The sequence below is a fragment of the Urtica dioica genome, chromosome 7, assembly GCF_054948205.1.
Source record: "Urtica dioica subsp. dioica isolate 48M chromosome 7, U.dioica_male_clone48M_v1_H2, whole genome shotgun sequence".
Classification (NCBI taxonomy): Eukaryota; Viridiplantae; Streptophyta; class Magnoliopsida; order Rosales; family Urticaceae; genus Urtica; species Urtica dioica.
This window is the reverse complement of record NC_142762.1, coordinates 20,053,673-20,076,001: the sequence shown is the minus strand read 5'-3', so window position 1 is coordinate 20,076,001 and position 22,329 is coordinate 20,053,673. Positions and strand designations below refer to the sequence as shown.

Genomic DNA, 22,329 nt, shown 5'->3' with positions numbered 1-22,329 from the left:
ACCACCAAAATCAGACCAAAACAAGACGTTCAAATCTCGTTCTCCGAAAAAGAAGCCATAGGGACAACTGATCCGCACGACGACGCACTCGTAATCACGATTGACGTGTCAAACAGTGAGATCGCGAGAGTCCTAATTGATGGAGGCAGCTCCGTAGATCTTATCTTCAAAGATACCCTGGCCAGGATGGGAATCAGCGAAGATGAGATCGAAAGAGAACAAACCCAATTGACGGGTTTCAATGGGTCAACTACTCCATCCTTAGGAACGATCAGGTTACCCGTAAAAACGAGTGGAATCAATAAAATAGTAGAATTCCAAGTATTAGACTGTCTCTCCCCGTACAATATTATCTTGGGAAGACTCATGGATACATAGGATGCGGGTTGTGCCTTCAACCTTTCATCAATGTATTCGCTTCCATATGCCTGAGGGGATAAAAGAGATCTGAGGCAATCAGGCGACCTCCCGCAGCTGGTATCTCACTTGTCACAGACATTGCGCTAAAGCAATTAAAGAAGAACAATAGCAACTAATGAACGTGGAGTCGGCCGAGAGCATTTCTGCACTAGAAGAACCCGACTCACTTCATGCGCCAAATACCGAGATGACAGTCCAAGTGCAGCTCGATGGCTCCGACCCTTCCAAATGTGTCGGAATCGGAGCCGAGCTTAAAGGTGGTATTAGGCGAGAGCTGGTCTGTTTCTTAAAACGAAACAAGTCCACCTTCGCCTGGTCAACCGAAGATATGCCAGGAATAAGCATCGACGTTACGTCTCACCAACTTAACGTCGATCCAAGTTTCAAGCCTGTAAAACAAAAAAGACGAAAGCTCGGTTCCGACAGGGCACGAGTCGTCAACGACGAAGTCGAAAGACTGCTCAGCGCAGATTCAATCCGTGAAGTAAAATATCTGGATTGGCTGGCAAACACCGTCGTCGTAAAGAAAAATAATGGGAAATGGAGGGTATGCGTCGATTTCACCGATTTGAATAAAGCATGCCCCAAGGACAGCTTGCCGTTACCCCATATCGACCAGCTAGTCGAAGCAACCGCATGACATAAGATCATGTCGTTCATGGACGCATTCTCAGGATATAACCAAATCCTGATGCATCCAGATGACCAAGAAAAGACAGCTTTCATCACCAACCGAGGCACGTATTGCTACAAGGTCATGCCCTTTGGACTAAAAAACGCTAGCGCCACCTACCAAAGGTTAGTCAGCAAAATGTTCAAAGAAAGGATAGGAAGAATGATGGAAGTATATATCGATGACATGCTCGTAAAATCCCTAAGGGAAACGATCATATATGACATTTGGAGGAAGGTTTCGAAGTACTGAACAAGTACCAAATGAAACTTAACCCTACCAAATGTTCATTTAGAGTTTCATCCGGCAAATTCCTTGGATATTTATTTACCCATCGAGGAACTGAGGCTAATCCGGATCAACTACACGCCTTGCGAGAGATGCCTTCACCCCGTAGTAGGCGTGAAGTCCAAAGGTTAACAGGACGCATCGCTGCCCTTAACCGCTTCATCTCTCGATTCACGGACAAGTGTCTCTCTTTCTACTGGCTCCTAAAAGGAAACAAGAAGCTCGAATGGGACGACAAGTGCGAGGAGGCATTCAAAAAATTGAAGGAGTATCTAACGACACCCCCGATCTTGGCAAAACCCGTTGCGGGAGAGCCGCTCTACCTATACGTCGCCGTATCTCAAGCGGCCTTTAGTGGAGTACTTGTCAGAGAAGAACAAGGGGATCAACGACCGATCTTTTATACAAGCAAGTCGCTAGTCGACGCTGAAACTAGATATCCTGTTATGGAAAAGTTGGCCTTAGCCGTCGTTTCCGCCGCGCGAAAACTTCGGCCATATTTCCAATCTCACACCATAATAGTAATGACGACGCATCCGCTCAGAAGTTTCCTGCACAGCCCCAATGATTCGGGAAGGTTAACTAAGTGGGCCGTTGAACTAAGCGAATACGATATTGAGTACCGAATGAAGACATCCGCAAAATCGCAAGTTTTGGCGGACTTCATCATCGAACTCCAAAGGGAAGACCCTGCCGTGACCGAAGTCGAAGGCACCTGGACACTTAAAGTGGATGGGGCGTCGTCAAAACAGGGGGCAGGAGTAGGAATACACCTGACATCCCCTCACGGTGAGACTATAGAACAATCATTCAAGCTCGACTTCAATGCATCCAACAACGAAGCCGAGTACGAAGCACTAATCGCTGGAATTAGGTTAGCCACAACAGTAGGATCAAAGAAAGTGGAAGCTTTCTGCGATTCCCAACTAGTAGCAAACCAATACTCCGGAGAATACGAAACTAGGGACGAGCGAATGGAAGCTTACCTGAAAATCGTAAAAGATATCACAAAACATTTCAAGGAATTCTCCCTGACACGAATTCCTCGAGACGAGAATACTTTGGCAGACGCATTGGCCGCCTTGGGCATCTACCTCGGATCCAGACCTCAAAAGGGTCATACCAGTCAAAACAATCAAACAGCCTTCTATTACCATGACTGTTACTGCAGTCATAGCAATAGTAGGGGGGATTGGAGAGATGAAATACTGCATTACATCACGACTGGTACAGTCCCATCCGATAAGATGGCAAAACGCAAACTCGTGCTAAGAAGCGTGAGATTTTGCATCATAGATGGACACTTGTTTAAAAGAAGCTACGCAGGACCCTACCTCAAGTGCGTCGGGATGGAGGAATCTAAGCGAATCTTGGAAGACGTGCACGAAGGAGAATGCGGAAATCACGCAGGCGGGCGAGCGCTCGCCATCAAAATAAAGAGGCAAATCTACTTTTGGCCGACCATGTTGGCAGATTGCGAGGCGCACTCGCGCCGTTGCAACCAATGCCAACGGCACGCTCCTAACATAAAAAGACCCGCAGAAGAGTTGTCCTCCATCTCGGCGCCATATCCATTCATGAAATGGTCTATGGACATCGTGGGACCAATGTCGGTCGCCCTTGGCGGACTAAGATTTTTACTTATCTTAACAGATTATTTTTCCAAATGGGTCGAAGCAGGCGCCTTTGTCTTGATAAAAGATGTCGACGTCACAACATTCATTTGGAAAAATATAATCTGTCGACATGGAACCCCCCACGAGATCATAACGGAGAACGGGTCACAATTCATATCAAAAAAATTCAGAAACTTTTGCTTCCACAATAACATTGAGGTAAGGATGTCAACACCACGATATCCTCAAGGAAATGGACACGCAGAAGATACAAACAAGACCATAGTAGATTCCGTAAGGAAAAGGCTTGGTGGCAAGAAAGGGTGGTGGGCAGAAGAGTTGCCGGGTGTGCTATGGGCTTACCGAACTAGTCCGCGGAGGCCGACAGGGGAAACTCCGTTTTCCCTCGTCCACGGAGTCGAATCTGTCATCCCAATCAAACACCAGGTGCAAACCCTTAGGGTAATGCACGCACCTGAGGATGAGCAAAAAAATGATGAGGCACTATGCGATGCCTTAGATCTTGTAGAGGAAAAGCGGGATTCAGCCCTAGCACGGTTATCCCGTTATAGGAAATCCATCGCCAGATTCTACAATAAAGACGTTAACACGAGAAGATTTGACGTAGGGGACTTTGTCCTCCGAAAAATCTTCCAAAACACTGCCGAGGCAAACGCCGGAAAGCTTGGAGCGAAATGGGAATGCCCCTATAGGGTCACCAAAGTAGCATACCCCGGCGTTTATGAACTTGTAACACTCAACGGAATTCCGGTTTTAAGGTCATGGAACGTCTCGAACCTTAAAAAATACTACTGCTAAAACCAGTAAGAATCGAACTACGTCGACTTGATCCCTGCGTAAGGGTACGTAGGCAGCCTTTCTTTACAAAGGCACAGTCCCCCACTTCTTAGAACCCCCTGTCCCTCCTTTTCGCCAAAAGAATGGGAAAGGCAACGAAGAAGAAATTAAAAAAAAAATTTTGACCTACGCAGCTCGCTTCTCGGCTGATAACCCCGATCTCGGACTAGGCCAACAATGCAAATACCTCACGACGTCTCTGGCGAGATCCGACATCTCACAACGTCATCTAGATCGGAGGCCGCACTCTGAAAGGTCAACCTCATCCGAAAATCTTAAGGGAAACTTTTTAAATCTCTGACGATCTAAAAGACTTAACAGAATCTTAACCAAATTTATTTGCGGACTTCGGCTTCAAACCTAAGGGTAAACGTTTCGGACCGGCAACAATCCAAACAACTTAACAGATTTTGAACGACGAACCAATACAGAACCTCGGCCTAAGGGAAACTTTTTAGATTTCTGACGATCTAAAAGATTTAGAGAATTCTCTAAAATCTTTAAGGGAAACATTTTAGACCGAGTGCTGGCAATCTAAAAGACTTAATAGATTTTGCAAATTCAAGTTATCTCAGGTGCGAACTAAATAATTTTGTGAACACATTCAGATCCGTTTGGCGGACTGAACGACATACAAAATATAAACATTTGCGCATGCAAAAGAAAATTTGGCGAGCTAAAGAACTTGACAAATTCTAAGAAATGAAATAGCATTGCGTAAAATATAACAATAAAAACAATCCAAATATAAAATAGAGGTACCGAAGTCCCATATAATCGTCTCAAAAACAATAAAAACTTCGCCCAAAACATACGGACCCCAAAAATAAAGTAAACATTTTACCAAAATTAAAACAAAAAGAAAAAATGGAATTATTGCTGACGATTGGAGAAGGCTTAAGCTTGATCCCGGAGTTCGACTTCGACGTCTCGACGCTCTAGAGTGGGCGTGAACGCTGCCACCTCTTCGTTCCCCTCCTGGATGGAGTTGAGGACCTCATCAGTTCGATCGAGCATCGAACCATGCTCGTTGATGGCTGCGGTCTCAACTTCGGTCACGGAGGCGTCGGCAGGAGATCGGTCCGAGTACGGGGTGAACAGGATGTCTTCGATCTCAGGAACAGCAATGGCCGCGTAGTCGGCCTCATACTGGGCGATGTCATCCTCAGTATCTTTCATCTCGACCGCCCAGTCTGAGATGTCGCCCTTCAAGGCCTCCGAGATCAATTCCTTGTTCCCCCGACACTGTTCGAGTTTCTTTAGGACGAGGACGACCTCGTCCATCTTCTCCTTCTATGCACGATGCTTAAGTATCTGTTCTCGATACTTTAGCAAAGTTGCCTTCTTCTCCGCATGAACAGCTCGGCCACGATCCGCCTTCGCTGCCCTCTTCGATCGGGCGAGCTCTTCAAGAGCATCTTTCAACTCTTTATCTCGGGCCACCAGATCGGCCGCCAATCTTTTGCTCTCTCTTTCAAAATCATTGGAACGGGCCGCCCATCCCTTGATCTTCTCCTTCTTATCATCAACGTCGACAGATAAGAATTGAACTTTGCCGCGAAGGCGTTCAATCTTACTATTCGACCTCTCCAAGAGAGCATCCTTAGCTAGAAGATCGTCCTGAAGGGTGGCGATATTGTCGTTCATTCCTTGGAGCTCGGCTTGCAGAGACTTCGTCCCCTTTTGAACCTCGGTGAGCTTTTCCTGCTCAGCCTTAGCATCATGAAGACGCTTTTCATAGCGAAAAACGCCTCGGTTCAGTTGGGTTGACAGCTGAAATTAACCAAGCTCTCCATTAGTTCGACCGTAACAAGTTCCATAAAAAATTCCTCAAAGTATAACAGGTCGGCTATATATATAAAAAAAAATACATATATAACGACGCTTAGCCCAGTGATGGTCGAAGCCATAATTCGGTACCAGTCCGATTCAGCGAGCTCAGGCACCTTCGGAAAGGCCATATCGGACCAGGTAAGCTGGCGTAAAAAGCCCCCTGAGGAGTAGATGTCGTCGCACAACATATGATCTTGTGCGTAATGAAAGTTGACGACATGCTTCTTCTTGCGAGAAGTGGCCGGGATGGTCTCAGCTCACCCGCTACTCCTCGACTTCGATAGGGCCCTACTGCCCTCGGCAACAGCTTTGCCCTTGTCGGCCTGAGCCACCTCGGCCACGGGGGCTCCATGGGCGGGTTCCTCTCCGTCCCTGCCGGCGAGGTCAAGGGCTTGATCTTTCTTCTTCTTTTTCTTCCTTATCTCCCCTTCTCCAAAAGCTCCGCCCTCAACGACCCAATTCACCGGCATCTTCCTCTTCTTGGGCGCCACCACGACATCGGCCCTTTCTGGGGCACGGCCTTCTTCGGTCCCGGGGGCTTCGGCTTCGTGGACGCCCATCGGATCGACCTCGCTCGTCTCATGTACCTCGTCAGAAGGCACCAGGACGACCGGGATCTCGGACGTCAAATGAACCCCGGTCACTTCGACCTCGGGATCGTTGACGGGAACCGACGGGGTTGGGGTCGAAGTCGAGGCAGCACCCCCTTCTTGTTTTTCCTCGCCTCGCGAGCACTGACCGGGGTATTCATACCCTACGTCTAAAAAAATATGAAACACAAATGAATAATAATAATAAAAACTTGAGCAAAATGGCACGTACGCAATTGACCGCAAGAAAGAGGACGAAATCGAGTTTGTCGAACTAACCTTCTTCAAAGTCTTCTAAAGGAGTTGGTGGGAAAGACCAAAGCTTGGCCGAAATGAACCTATAAGAAGTAAACTTTGACCACTCTACTTCGCCCTCCTGCAATAACGAGAGCTTCTTGGCGAACTCTGCTCCTTGTGAAGGCGCCTTGATCTTTTCTGAAAAAAAACAGGATAGAAAAATGTTAGTTTATCTCAGTTACCTATAGTAAATAAAAGAATAAAATAAAATAAATTTTCGTGCATACTCGGCGAGCTCGCCCACTTCGAGGAGAAAGAGCGAGCTCGATCCCCGAGGGAATGCTCGTTCACGGCGAAGTAAAAATATCGCCTCCCCCAGAATTTGTCTTTCGAAGGCAGGCCCGAGATCACTCCTTTGTCTGCAGCCATCGAAAGATAAAAACACTTCGGATCGTGTTTCGAATTCGCCTTAACAACACAAAGACGGATTAAATCTATCAGTGTGAGTTCGACCTTTTCCTCATGGGCCACAACCATTAGACCCATCACCATCGTGACAAAATTCGGACACATCTGGGGCAAGGTTAACCCTAAAGTCTGGATGAAGTCGAACATGAGAGGGTGAATAGGAAATCTCAGGCCGCATTTCTCTAACCAAATTTCGTATATGCAACAGAAACCCTCCACAACAGTATCGACAGTGGCTCCAGGAGGGGGAAGAAGAATTTTTATTTCTGGGGGGATTTGGTATTTTTTGTGAATTCCAATATGGTCGGCCGAGGTCACAGCAGAAGGATGAAGGATGCCCTCGTTTCCTAAGGGTTGAGATCCTGAGGGGCGAAGTCCTGAGCTCGACATCTAATTTTAAAGTTTTCTAAGGACGAAGTGTTTAAATATATGAACTCGTTTGAGTTCGCTAGTCGAGCTGAGAGTTAAAAGTAGCCGAAATCTAAGCAAATTTAAAGAACTTAGAGAGAGAACTCAAGCTCGAAATAAAGAGAAAAGTTCAAAAGAAAGAATTACCTTTTAACCGCGGATGAGGAGAATATAAATGAGAAGAAACGACTATTCGGCGCGCTTATTTATACATTTCATTATTAACCAAAATCCCGAAAAAATCTAATGATTACGAATCAAATCGAAGATATTTCCTTGATATCTGCAAAGATATCAACAGATTTTCCGACTCTTCGACTTCGACCTACGAAGTGCAGTCATGATATGCCACGTGTAAAGAAGACACGTTTTCGCATGATGCCACGTGACCCTAAATATTTGATTTCCCCCTTTAATTCGAGGTGGTTCGAATTTTCCGCGGTAAATATTTTCAAAATATTCGAAGTATTTTCAAAATATTTGGGGGCTAATTGTGGGGGTATAAAAATTCAATTATTTAAATATTTATCTCGGATGGGCTTTGGCCCGACCAAAGCCCAGTATCCAGTTGAAGATCGGCCCACGGCATCAATCATAGGCCTAGTTCGATCTCTACAGATCGGTCCAAGTCCAATAACACTTTCCAACTCGTTGAAGGACTCCAGCTAGACCACGTCCTCTTGGTCAGAAGAATCGGTCAGTCAAAGAAAAGACCACACCGTGAAGATCGGATCTGAGACGTCTTCAGCCTGACGAGGAGTGGTGATCGATGAACACGTGTCTTCGGCAAGGAAGTTCCATCTCGCCTATAAATAGAAGAGGAGACGACAATTTTCGCACATGCAAGCTTATAATCCCAGCTGTCAATCAACCATACTTTATATTTGTATATTTACAGCCTTGAGCTCGTCATATTAAGTTCGCCACTTCGTCTTATTTTGTAATTCGGTTGCAACATCAATAAAGTTTATTGTCGTTTTCCTTTCGTTACAAACTTTCTTTTCTATATTGTTTCTTATACGACGTCTTCTGAAACCCGTATAAAGTAAATATCAAATATTAGTATATATTATTATTTGTGATTGTTGAACGATCCACAAATCGACATCAACAGTATCTCAAGTTTGATCATTTCATGATTGAACACATGTTTAAAAGAAGTAATTATGATTGGTGTGTTTATTTCAAAGCCCTGAATAAATCCACCATGATATATCTACTCTTGTATGTTGATGACATGCTAATTGTTTGCAAAGATAAGTCTGAGATTAACAAGTTGAAGGAGCAGCTAAGAAAGCGGTTTCAAATGAAAGACCTTGGTCCTATCAAAAGGATTTTAGGGATGGAGATTGGCAGGAACAGAAAACCCAAGAGAGGCTGTGTCTTCATCAGATGAGCTACTTGACAAAAGTGCTCTAGAGATTTTAGATGGCTTGCATGTCTGAAGATTTTACTTGCATGTTTAAAGTTCCATATGCAAGTATTGTTGGTAGTCTGATGTTTTCTATGATATGTTCAAGACCAGAGACCTTGGATATGCTATCAGTCTGGTGTCTAGGTTTATGGCAAACCCTGGAAAAGAGTAGATAGCCACATCACTCTTTTTTATTTTTATTTTATTTTTAAGCACACTATCCGAATAGTATGTAATATAATTATACTCTAATAAGTATTATAATGCAAATAAACACTTTATTTATATATGTATTATATTTTTGTTAAACTTTAACATATTTGGTACTTCTTTTTAGGGGAATTTCCCATTTACATATCTGGTATAATTCCTTTAATAGGTTGGATTAATATCGTTGAATTGAATTCCAAAAAGACTCCCTTTTGAAAAAAGAATAGAATTCCAAAAGAGTCGGGAGTATATATATATATATATATATATATATATATATATATATATATATATATATATATAAGACTCCAAGTCTCCAAAATGCACCAAAAATAATACTGTCGACGAACCACCATGGATTCTGTTGAAGATTATTATTACGAGTCCGATGATGATGGTGCTGAAGAAGATGAGGGCTACTACAACGATTTTGTGGTAGAAGAAGAGAAGAAGGCCGTGGCTACTAATATTGAAGGGATTGATTACTCGTTATTGCAATCTCACTTCGATAAAGCTGTTGTCCCCAGCGGCGTCGAAGTTTCTCTTCCCTCGTTGATCAACCTTCCTTCAAACCCTAACCCTAATTCTGGATTCGATGCGGCCCGGTCTACCTCCATAGTTACTTCAATTGACGCTCTCTTGGAATTCGTTCACTTTCGCCGATTCGATACCGTTGATTCATTCTCCGATCATCATTATGCTAAAAACGCCCAATCGGGACTAAAGGTGTATGTGTGTGTATATATACATATATATGGTCGGTTTCTTTTGATTATAATAAATAACGATCTTTTTGTTTATTTTAGGGCGATAAGAAGTGGGCGAAAAGAATAAGCAATAGCGGTCAAGTCTCTCAACCGATTTACCAGGTTAAGTGATCAATTTCATCGTCAATAATATTTTCTTCTCTATACTAAATTATGTTAATTAATTAATTTGGTTAATTAAGCAGAGACGATATTCGTAAGAGTGGCCGAAGACAGAATGGACCTTCTGAGGGCGGCGATGGTGGGACCCGCAGGAACTCCGTACTACGGCGGACTGTTCTTCTTTGACTGTTACTTTCCTCCTCAATATCCACAAATACCTCCTGTAAGTCTGTTTGTTTGTTTTTTTTTTTAATCCCATATATTATTAGGATGCTTTCTCTTGATTTTTGGTACCGTTAATTGCCTAATGCGTCGTTGATTAATCTTGTGCACCTACTGAAGAGGATGATGTATAGTAACGAAATAAATTAAGTGTGGTTTATATTGGTCTTCGTACTGTCAAAAAATTTGTGAGAGACGAATCAAGGATTTTAGTTAACGGGGGGCTGAATGTTATAAATTTCTAATATTCTGAATTAGATAATTATTTAATTGTCAATTAAAAAAATAGATATGTTATTGTGTGTGATATTTTTCGTAAAACAATATTTGTGAGAAAACAAAACACATACTAAATTTCTAAAAAAAAAAAAAAGGTAAACTTTTGTTATTTGATTATCTCTATATATATTTTCCTGTGTGCGTGATTTGGGCATATACAAACTAAAGCATAGTCCTTATTTCTTTTTAAAACACCGTAACATAAGGTTATGAGAATCTAATTACTGTCTGGGAATCCACATGATATTACTTCATACCAAAAACACTTAGTCGTGCACAAGTAAGTAATTAATCAAATGCTTTTTTTTTTTTCAGTTGGTATACTACCACTCGGGGGGTCTTCGCATAAACCCTAACCTTTATAATTGTGGGAAAGTGTGCCTGAGTCTGTTGGGAACGTGGCACGGCAAACAATCTGAGAATTGGGTGGCTAGTAAATCGACGATGCTTCAAGTCCTGGTGTCGATCCAAGCTCTCATCCTCAACGAGCGACCGTTCTTCAATGAGCCCGGATATGAAAAAATGTACGGCGGAAAGAAAGGGGTACATATGTCCAACAAGTACAATGAGAGCGTCTTTGTTTTCTCGCTCAAGACCATGGTCTATTCCCTGAAAAACCCTCCTAACCACTTTTCCGACCTCGTGACGTGGCACTTCCGGCGGAGAGGGAGAGACATCCTTGTCGCCTGTAAGGCCTATGGCGATAATGCTTCTGGGGAGGCCGTGGACAAGAAATTCAAGATCTTTGATAAAGAAGAAGAAGAAGCAAAAGGAAAAGAAGAAGAAAAAGAGAGAGAGACTTTTAGGAAGGACGTGAAGGGAATTATGAATCTTCTGGTGGCGTGTTTCTCTCGAGTTGGGACTCAAGATATCGACGAATTCCGACTCTATGATCCTGGAAGGGACTTAACTATACGGGACACACCAACAACACTTGACAGACATTATTACCCAAATTCTTTATTTTGTTTAATTATTCAGCTAATTAATACAAATGTACATTAATGGTGTCTATTTTTATTAGTGTCTAGATGTGGGTTAAGTATATAATACTATTAAAGAAATAACAATAATTCTTGAAACAATTATCAAGACAAACTAATGAGGGAGAATTTCAGACCGTCCGAAAAGAAGAACGTTAGCTGGATGCGATGCATGAAAAGGAATTACGATATTTGCGGCAACAAAGTCTTGTCGCGTAGCTTCAAAGTAGAGATCTCAATACTCGTTCTTTCCGCCGACGGGCGTCTCAGAGAAGGAAACAAAATCAAATTGTGGGGCTATATATTGGATGACAGTCGAATATGAAGGACAGAGCCGAACCTCATCGAGGAAATTGTGTCGAGATACTTCTCCAACATTTTTACTTTTGATCCAAACCCACCCATGAGCAGCTGTTGTTCGATCGGGTCACAATAGTTTGTATGGCGGTTTTAAATGACAATAAAGACCCTTCATCACGTGAATTTCGAAGGTCTCCATGTTGAGAATTATCATGATTCACTAATACGGAAAAAGAATCCTAAACGATTTAGATTTTACGGAAACACGAACAACAGATCTAATTTCTATTTTAATTAAACAATATATATGAACTACTATTTTAACTCGCATTCAATTTTCATGCCGACTGACAATCTTCGAGATTTCTTAATGAGATCCTCGCGTTCTTCGTTGTGGATCGACACTAAATCTTTCAAGCCATTCTCCGGATGTAGAAAGACCAAGGCGTGGGCCAACTTTCTTGCCTCATATTTACTCTGAAAAAGCGTTGGAATAATTTTTATTCTTTTAGGAAGTGTAATGGACGAATTCTCTCAAACAGGGAGAGATGAATTTCGACCACACTTATGGGAATGGGCTACACATTTTCCAAGAGTGGAAAAGTCTGTATTTGACGTTTTTTTCCGCAGTCCTAGGTCCCTTATTTATAGCTTTCAACCTTGCTATGTTTAGGTTAAACAAAAATATTCACTCTCCTGATTTTATTTTATCTTATGCTAATTAATATGAGATATTAATCTATGAATAAAACTAGTCAAATATCTTTAAGATATTCAAATAAATAAAATATTCAGATCATATCTAATATATATTTATTTATCACATTAGAATGATCTATTCAAACAACTGAATAATATATGATATCTCCAAGATATTCTTATTAAATAATATAATAAATATATTATTTATTTCTCACAAAATGATATACTATTCTACAAATAGAATAATAAAATAGAATATCTTTATGATGCTCTCATAAATTTTATCATATCAAATATTCACCAAATCGGATCATATTTAATATATAATATTTATTTTCTATTTGAGAAAAATTTCAACCTTATTGAGGTTTGATGAAACAAATTAAGGCCCATGTACATGTAGTACACGCCTACCACAAGCTTCTTTGGGTCTTGTGGACTGATTTAATGCTCTCTAAAAGTCCACATAAATCCACGTGATATTTCTCAAAGTTATTTGACCGTTAAATAACTTTTTTTTGGTTAAACCTCGTCAAAGCTGTGTTTGTTAGCTCATAGTCAAATCTCATATTTACTACAGGAGTATCATTGTCCATATTGTCGCAGACAACGAGGGGACGATGTACCTAATAATTCAAAGCTATAGATGAATACGAGTGAGAGCGAAGACACTGTTACGTCTCTTACTTTCGCTTCACGAAATCTCGGTGCTAGTCAACTAAAAGTTATTTGGGTTAAAATTTTTAATTTTTTTATTAAACTAGGAGCAATAATAGTTATGAACAGTAAAATAATTAAATTGTTGTTAGATTTACAACGGCTATAAATCAAATGGTCCAAAATTTTCAAAAAATAAAAATAAAATGATGAATTTATTATGAAAAGTTGGACATCCAATTTAATTTGGGATCGAATCAATTTTTCCATTTTAATATTGGGTCCATTCAACTTTTCCATATTAATTTGCTTGGCCAAATGCGCAGGACTGATACGAATATAATGACTAAACATTATCAACATTATCTTCTATATTCTAAGGTTTAGGACATTGTGACATAAATTTCAAACACCCTTAAGTTCACTAAATTTTATATGATGTTCTAAACTTTATCCCAGTTTTATGCAACAAGGTTCTAAACCTAGTTCAAAATCTTAAATTTTATGCACTGATTATTAAAGTCATCAAAAATATTTTTTAATTTTTAAGTATAATAATAGCTTGCAAGATACATAATAAGAAATACCGCCGCCAAGCTCGGGACATGGACTACATGCTTATGTGCAGATGGATTGGTGAATTGGAGGTGGTTGGCTACTCTGACATGGACTTCGATGGCTGCATGGATTCAAGAAAATTCACTTCATGATATGCTTTTATGCTAGTTGGTAGAGTTGTATCTTGGAGAAGTACCAAGCAGACATGGAATTATACTTCCACTATAGAGGCAGAGTTCGTGTTTTTAAGCTACATCTAATGGTGTTTGGTTGAAGAGTTTCATATATGGGCTTAGAGTCGTCGACTCTATTTCTAGGCTACTAAGATTGTACTATGACAATTCCGCTGTTGCTTTATGGCTAAGAATAACAAAAGTGGAAGTCCAAGAAAGCACATTTATGTAAAGTATCTAGCCATAAAAGAACGTGTTAAAGATGATAAAGTGGTCTTCCAACACATTAGCACTGATTTGATGAATTCTAATCCTTTGCGGATCTTATAGAAAGATGAAGCTTGGTTCCATGATGTAATTTTTCGTTGTACAATACATTGTTTCTCATAAACTCTTATCCAGTTTGATATTTTTCCATATGGGTGTGCACATCCACTTTAATTTAGCGAGAAATATTGTATAAATGGACCTGGAATAATTATATGATTTCTTCACTAAAGAATAAAATGGATATTGAGTTAAGAGACGTGATATATTGTAATACATGAAAGCTAATATTCGCTCATATAGAACCTATCGCTAGGGATGGCAATTTCGTGTTCGTATCGTAATCGTGTCGTGTTAATCGTGTTTGCATAAATAATTGTTAGAACCAAATCCGACCATTTATTAATCGTGTTTGAAGTTTAGATCCAAATCCGACCGTTTATTTTTTTACAGATCCATAACCGTTTAAATTAAACCATTTAATAATCGTGTTAAATGGTTTATTTAATCGTGTTTTAATCGTTTTTATGAACTTAAACTTAATTCACTATTTCAAGATGATTTAAATCTTGTAGTCCGGAAAATCTAAATAACGTAAAGAGAAACTGCGTAAATTCAAGTACTCTCTCCCACTTCTGTCAAGTTAACGTCTCACTCAGAGTGAGTCACTCTTCACCACCACCACCCTATCAAGATTCAATATATTAGTATTGCCCAAACTTATACACTTTTTATACATACACAACTTAGGTTTTTAAATCAAATATAACTAAGGGCTAGATTGACACCAAACCAATGCCACACCAAGAGCCTCTAAATGAAATGACGTGAACAATCACCACCCTATCACCAAGCTTATAGGCCAATGATACACGGTGATCATAAGAGACACGACAATAAATATATAGCTGATTGGGATCTTTAATGAGATAGCTCAATGCTAAACCAAATACGTGGAACGTAAATTGTTTAGTAACCACAACAAACAAAACTAGCTATTAACTAAAATATGGCAAGTCTTCTTGTAAAAATAATTAAAACAACATAACCTCAGCAATCAACAACCACCTCAGAACAATCAGCAATCAATAATCAACAAACGAAAATTGGTAGCTTGATATATTGAATCATAGAATCATGTCGACAATCACCCAAAGCACAAATAATTACATAACACTACCAGAAATTTGGCCTCTAACTACTGCCGAACGCTGTAGTCGTTTTAAATCCACTACAGTTTACTGACTGTCATCTATTGCACTGGAGTCTTATCTCTTTGATTATGACTCCAGTGTTTGGCCGTAATGTATCTGTTTTATAAGACTGTAGTTAAAATATATAACTACATTGTTTAGATGTAGTCTTACTAGTGGCATCTATAAATACTACAACGTTATGCTGTAGTTATATAGAACTCAATTACATAAGATAAAAAAACTACAGTTTTAACAAGTAGTCTTAATTGAGTCAATTAGACAGACTACGGCGTTTTTGTGGCATCTATTGCACTGGAGTCTTATCTCTTTGCCCATGACTCCATTCTTTTCTATTGAAGACTACATCTTTAAAATGTAGTTGTTGAAGTTAAGAGTGTATAAACACTACAGCTTTAGAAATTAGTTTTAATTAATTGAATTTGACAGACTACTGTGTTTTTGTGGCATCTATTGTACTGGAGTCTTATCTATTTGTCTATACTTCAGTCTTTTATGTTGAAGACTACATCTTTTAGGTGTAGTTTATATTCATGAAGTTATATTTTAACAATATAGACTACATCTTATTTATGTAGAGAATTTTTTTTACTAAAAACATATATTTAAATAAATATAAATAAAATACATTTATAATAAATAAATATCCAAAAAACACTTAATAATTTCCAAAACAAAAAACTCATATTTCAATAAATCAATCATAAATCTCATTTCATTACAAGTATGTCAAACACACAACAAAATACAAAACTTCCACAACAAATTACAGGTACAGCATTCAAAAGTCAAGACGTTCACAAAATGTACCAAATCATTATGGAATTGGAGACCTCACCTTCTCGGAGCTCGTTATTTATCAGAGATTTCACAGCGACGCTGCCAGCGAGACATGAGTTCGTGCGAAAATCCCAGTCGGAGTCTTAAGTCGAATAACCCGGAGGAATTACCTTGAATGAGTTCGTGCGAAAATCCCAGTCGGAGTCACAGCTTTTACTTCTCTGTTTATACAAGACAATGACAAAAACAACATCCACAAAAATAAATAATGGCGGGAGATGGAGGACACGATGTCGGAGGTGGCGGCCATTAGTAGGAGGCCAGTAGCTCTGCTATAATGTTTTGATTCCAAACATGTGCATAGAGAGTCATCGCCTGAAAGAATCAGTCAATCAAGGCAAAGATACACAGAAACTAAGCAATTGAAGTAAGCAAAGTAACGACCTTTTTCAATAAAATAAAATCTACACACTTGATAGGACTTAACAAATTAAGGAAATATATATACACACTATAGTTGGATAAATATCAATATCTCAACACTAATATCACTATAGCAATCATTCAATAATATTTAATATACAAACCAATCCAAAATCCCATACCAACTTCAAAGCAAGCAATAGAGCAATACACAGCCTCAGCATCATGATTACAGTAAGAAAGGCATATGAGGTTCAGAATTACCTCATAAAGATCAACAACTTCTCATAACTGCCCAACCTAACAACAATCAGATCCTTCTCACACATATGAGTAGAAATCATTAACTAATTAGTGCAAGAATGAGAAGAAAAGTAGACATGAAAGAAAAAAAACTAGTAGAACTCCTATGATTTCCAGGTTTTTGCAGAATTCCTTTATGAAGGCCTAAAGGAAGGAAAGAAATAATAAGCACAAACAGAGTTGTCAGTTTGTATAAACATGCATATTAGGGGAACGTTTGTTATTATGCGTTGACCATATAAAATTTAAAGAGGCCATATTTATACAAACAAAGACTCATATATGAGTGTCCATGGGGTTCCAATTTATCATTCAAACCTTGTAGCTTAAACATAGTAGTATTTATACTAATATGATAAATTTAAACATAGTAGCATTTAAAAACATAGTAGCAAAAACTAATGCAGCTTTGCACTGTCATTGATTTTGTGTACGGTTTCTAAGAGTGTCGAAATCTTATGCTGTAAGATTTGATTATTTAAAATATGATATCACTGGTTCAGTCTTCTGGTGGGTCAGCCTAGAGAATGACAAAGTTGACAACTAATCTCCTCTAAGCTTTTCCAATAATATGTCCAAAACTTGCAGTATAATAATACAATGAAGATACATAACTAAAGCCTCAAATTATACACTTTTTTCAAGTTATTCGCAAAATTTAGCATGCCAAATATCAGCACTGCAAGGAAACAGGGCAAAAAAGAGAGCTCATTGACACTCAAATAGATTTTTTTTATCTTGCAGTTTTTGCATCCTTATTACAGCCTAGAATGAAAGTAATATCATATTTTAGAATGCTGAAATACGACTCCATTCTAGGTACTCATGTTATGTTATTACCTTGAAATATTTGATTGAAAAAGGTCTGGTCATATGATTTCATTGCCTCAGTAATCAGCTCAGTGAAATGTCCCTCGACAATAGACTGCTTCTCCAAAGTTTGGAGCTCTCTGTTAATCGCAGCAGTGTCCTTGCTAACCTTTACATCGAAGTTCCATTACAAATTACAGCAAAAGAGATTCAATGCTATATAAACAAGAGAAAAGAGAGAAATAAATTCGGATCCAGTCTCAAACTCCGAATTCACAAGAAAAAGTTCGGGCATCTCACTTCTTTGCAGCCATTGTATCATAATAATACCCGACATCTACTCAATATATATATATATATATATATATATATATATATATATATATATATATATACACTATACACACACACACACACAAAATGTCCCTATATGATCATCAATGGCTTGGAATCTGATACTTCAACTTCAAGTACATGTAACAAAATTTTAAGATTCCGGAACTAGAGATCTTCAAATTAGTACAAAATTATAAATCTTGTGTAAGAGACTTTTCATACATCACAGGAAACCAAATTGAAAGTCCTCTTCACTTCTTTATGAACTTAAGTTATGATTTCCCAGTACGATTTTTCTTAAATCTTTTCATAATCGCACAGTATATGTAAACCTAACTCTCATGAATTCCAAATTTTTAGACTAATTTTCATTTACGCAATGAATGAATGAGAAAGTGAACAAATATAAATGATGGAACCTAGTTGTTACTAAACTCATTTTATATCGGTTTTGTGATAGATGAAATCCCAAGATACTTAACATGGTATCAGATACACGGGGTGAGACTCAAATGTGTGAGACAAAACAACATTATTTATGCAAGTTCACGGGATTTAAAAAAAAAATAGAACCCATGGTACTTAAGCAAGTGTTAAAAATTGATGCTTATTAGTCTTTATACTTCATACGTAAATCATATGAATTTCTAATTTCAACCAAACCATGTCATTTTCCTCTAATATCAAGTATAGATTCATATAAAATAAAAAATAAAAAAAGGACAATGTACCATTAAACATGGAGAAAGTATCAGCACAACAGCCTTAAAAACACCCAACCCTTAATCAAAATACTCAAAACTCAACACGAGTTTTGAACTTCTACAACTTATAATGATGTGCCCTAAATTATTTCTTTATTTATTTTACCCAAAAGAACCAAGAACATAAATGCAGCTATAGAAAGAACACACCAGTTTAGCGACGCGCAAGTAAAGAACAAGCATTTGGTTAGTGTAATTTGAATCCCCCAATTAGCGCATTTCCAAGCTACCTACTTTACTATACCCAACAAAGCTTCGTCAAAAAATCAATCTTAATTTGATTATAACCAAATACCCTTCGAATCCAAATCCCACACCGAACCCAAAAACAAATATTATCTCACAATGCCAGAGCAATCTCAACTAACCATAGGTGATTTAAATTCATTTTATTCAATAAGTTTTTTTCCTTCCCCAAATTATCAAGAGATGTGATGATAATTAAACCGAGAATGACGAAGAAGGAAAGTAAAAACAGAAGTGCCACGAACTACACATACACCATGAATTCATGAACCCTAAGTCAAAGAATTTCAGATCAAGAACAACAACAAACCGAGCCCAATCTAACCCATATACCACGAAAAATCACAGAACAAGCAAGAGAAATCCAAAACCCCTAATTTCTAAACCTAAATCGAACTAAAAGAAAGAAGAAATTTTCAAATAGAAACTCATACGTCTTATTAATGAACGAACCACGGACTCTTTGTCTCTCCTTAACCAGAAATCCGCGCTCAAGACCTTGTAAAGAAATGAAACGGAGCCATAGACTAAGATTAGACGCGATTCAACTAAAGAAACGAAGATGAACGAAGGAAAAAGAAAGACGAAGAACAGAGGAAGGACGAGATCTCACCAACACAAGTCCGGCGACGCTCAACCCTCACTTACTCGCTCGCTCTCTCTAGCTCTCACTCTCGGAATCTCTCTGGCTCGCTCCCTCTAGCTCTCTTTCTTTTTCTTTTTATTCTTTTTGATGTTTTTACGGTGAAGCAAAGAAAATAAAGAAACTATTCAATTTGTCTAAGTGAATATAGTGTTGTTTCTATACTTAGTCAAATTTGAAGATTTCATACACTGTGTTAAACAAAATTATTAGTGGGAAATTTCCCTCCACACTTAAATAGTAAAATTTTGTTAATTTTTTATATTTTAAGTATTACAACTCCATCTTTACCTTCGACTGTAGTGTAAATGTGCCAAAATTTTGTGGGAAATTTCCCTCCATTTTAAAATGGTGAAATTTTGATCATTTTTAATTTTTTTAGTAAAACCACTACTTTTTTATATAAGCTGTAGAGAAAAGTAGACCATTATCTACAGTTTTATATTCGACTAGAGTCTAATATAGGCCAAAAAAAGGTGACCGTAGTCTGTATTCAAAGACTCCATTAAAAGGCTAAACTGAAGTTAAAAAAAAAACTGTAGTTGTATCCCATATTTCTGATAGTGTAACCTCAGAGTATGAAGAAAGAAAAAACCTCTCAAGAGACAAATATTTCCTAACTGTGGGATCCACAAATTCAAAATCCCAAACAAAATCAGAATTCTTTAAGCAATAGTCTATGGTTAAAACAAAAACAAAAATTTAAATAAAAACCTTTACCTTGAAGGGGGAATTCCCGACGAGCGACGAGGAAAAATTCACGCATAGAGGAATAGGCTAGCTTTGGAGAGTGATGGAGACAGAGGGAATTAGAATGAAAGAGATGGAACAAAATAAAGAGAAAACAAACATTTTTCAAAATAACATGGAACATATACAAATCAATGAAAAAAACAGTCTAGACAATTAAACAGTTAGTATTGGCGATGGCTCGGCTCATGCCACCAAGCAACGACGTTGTACGGCGTTCGAGTTCTGCAACAAAAAAGGGGAGTGATGTAGACGAAGAGAGAGAGAGAGAGAGAGAGAGAGAGAGAGAGAGAGAGAGAGAGAGAGAGAGAGAGAACCTTGCTTCAATGTTGTGGCGTTGTTGTTTTATATTTTAAAAATTAGTCGATCTAAGCCATATCAAACGTTGCAATTGTAATCTAGCCAACGTTTCGTTTAATTTTCAAATCTAGCCAAATTTGATGACGTGTCATATTTATGTAAGATGGTATTTACTATATTAGCCTTGGTTTGGTTTCAAAAATACTAGCCCACGTTTTGAAACTTGGTTTTGTAGCCGAATTTGTTATATTCGGTTTATATTTCGAATTTTAAAAAAAATTCTATACTTGGCAAAGTTGGTTATTGAGCGTTTTTTTCTTTAATGAACATTATAGCCGTGTAAGCAAATACAGTGTAAATGTTCGTAAATTTTTGTTAATCTCCATTGCTTTGTTAATTTCTGTTAATTATGGTAAATTTACATATGTGCAGGTAGAGCCGATTTCTTTCCTTTCCTTTAATACGCATTTAATACGGTATTTTTGTTTTCCAAATTTATTTTCTAATTTTGAACGGGATTTTATCATAATTACGTGTATTCATTATCTTGTTTGGCTTATTCAATCAAATAAATATTTCTTTTCCCTTTTAATTACATCACCGAATCTCATATTATGAATTCAAAAAGCTGAAATTAAATTGCTGAAATTATAGCTGTGTAAGCAAATACAGTGTAAATGTTTGTAAATTTTTGTTAATCTCCGCTGATTTGTTAATTTCTGTTAATTATGGTAAATTTTTTGTGCATTTATTGCATTAAATTTTCTCTTTTAATTACATCACCGAATCTCCTATTAAATTAGCTAAATATCCAATTAAATTGCGAAAAAATCTGAAATTAATTGGCTGTATACAATTCAAACCGGACAAACGTGGGCTAGTATTTTGATCAAGTAAGTATAAGAAAAAGGGTAAATTAGGTATTTTATATCCGTAAATTTCAGTAAATGGCTAGATTGCAAAATTTACCAAACGTTGGCTAGATTCCAAAAACCATGTTTCAAAATGGCTACGTTGCTAGTTCACCCTTTATATTTTTAGCAATAAAAATGGAAACGAAAACAATATAGGGAATTTAGGTGAATCTAAAATATTTGGAGGGAAATTAAGAAAAAGGGAAGAAAAAATAAGCGGGAAAGTAAGAAAAATGGAACAAAAAAATAGAGGGAAAGTAAAAACAAAAGGGAAAAAAATAAAGAGGGAAAGCATGAATGCCTGAATATTATGCTTTTGTTTAACTTTAAAATGCTAATCTTTTTTCTTTCAATATTCGTAGTTGGATATTTAATTTTTAGTTTGTAAGTTTAATACGAGTAAAAACTTCTAATGAAAAATAAGATGAGAAGCTTAAGCTTGTACTTTATAATTGTATACTTGTTTGTTTACAATAGTATAATAATATAGATAGCTCTTCTGTCTTTAAAATAAAAAAGAATTATGGGGTGAGGCAAATGAGGGAATTAAAATTTTGGGGGAAATTGAATACCCTATTTTAGTGTATTTAATTTAAATAAGTTGAGTATGATATATTTAATTTAAATAATGTTGTTTATGACTATTTAAATTAACGGCAGACTAAACTGAAATTTTATGGAGAATATGGAGGGAATGTTATGGAGGGATATCAAATCTAAATATTAGTCTAATTATTTATAGTTTCATGAAATAATAATAGAAATTTATAATTATATGAATGTTTTATTTGGATAAAAATTAGATATTGAATTTGAAAACA

General features: G+C 37.8%; 1 pseudogene across 1 annotated transcript; it reads left to right on the top strand.

Annotated features, from left to right (window-relative positions):
• The first annotated feature begins 9,317 nt into the window (after positions 1 to 9,317).
• Positions 9,318 to 11,418, top strand: LOC149390341 (putative ubiquitin-conjugating enzyme E2 38; annotated as a pseudogene). Its single transcript, XR_016300161.1, has 4 exons — positions 9,318 to 9,741; positions 9,822 to 9,884; positions 9,968 to 10,107; positions 10,701 to 11,418. The product of XR_016300161.1 is annotated as a putative ubiquitin-conjugating enzyme E2 38 (transcript).
• Positions 11,419 to 22,329: the final 10,911 nt, after the last annotated feature.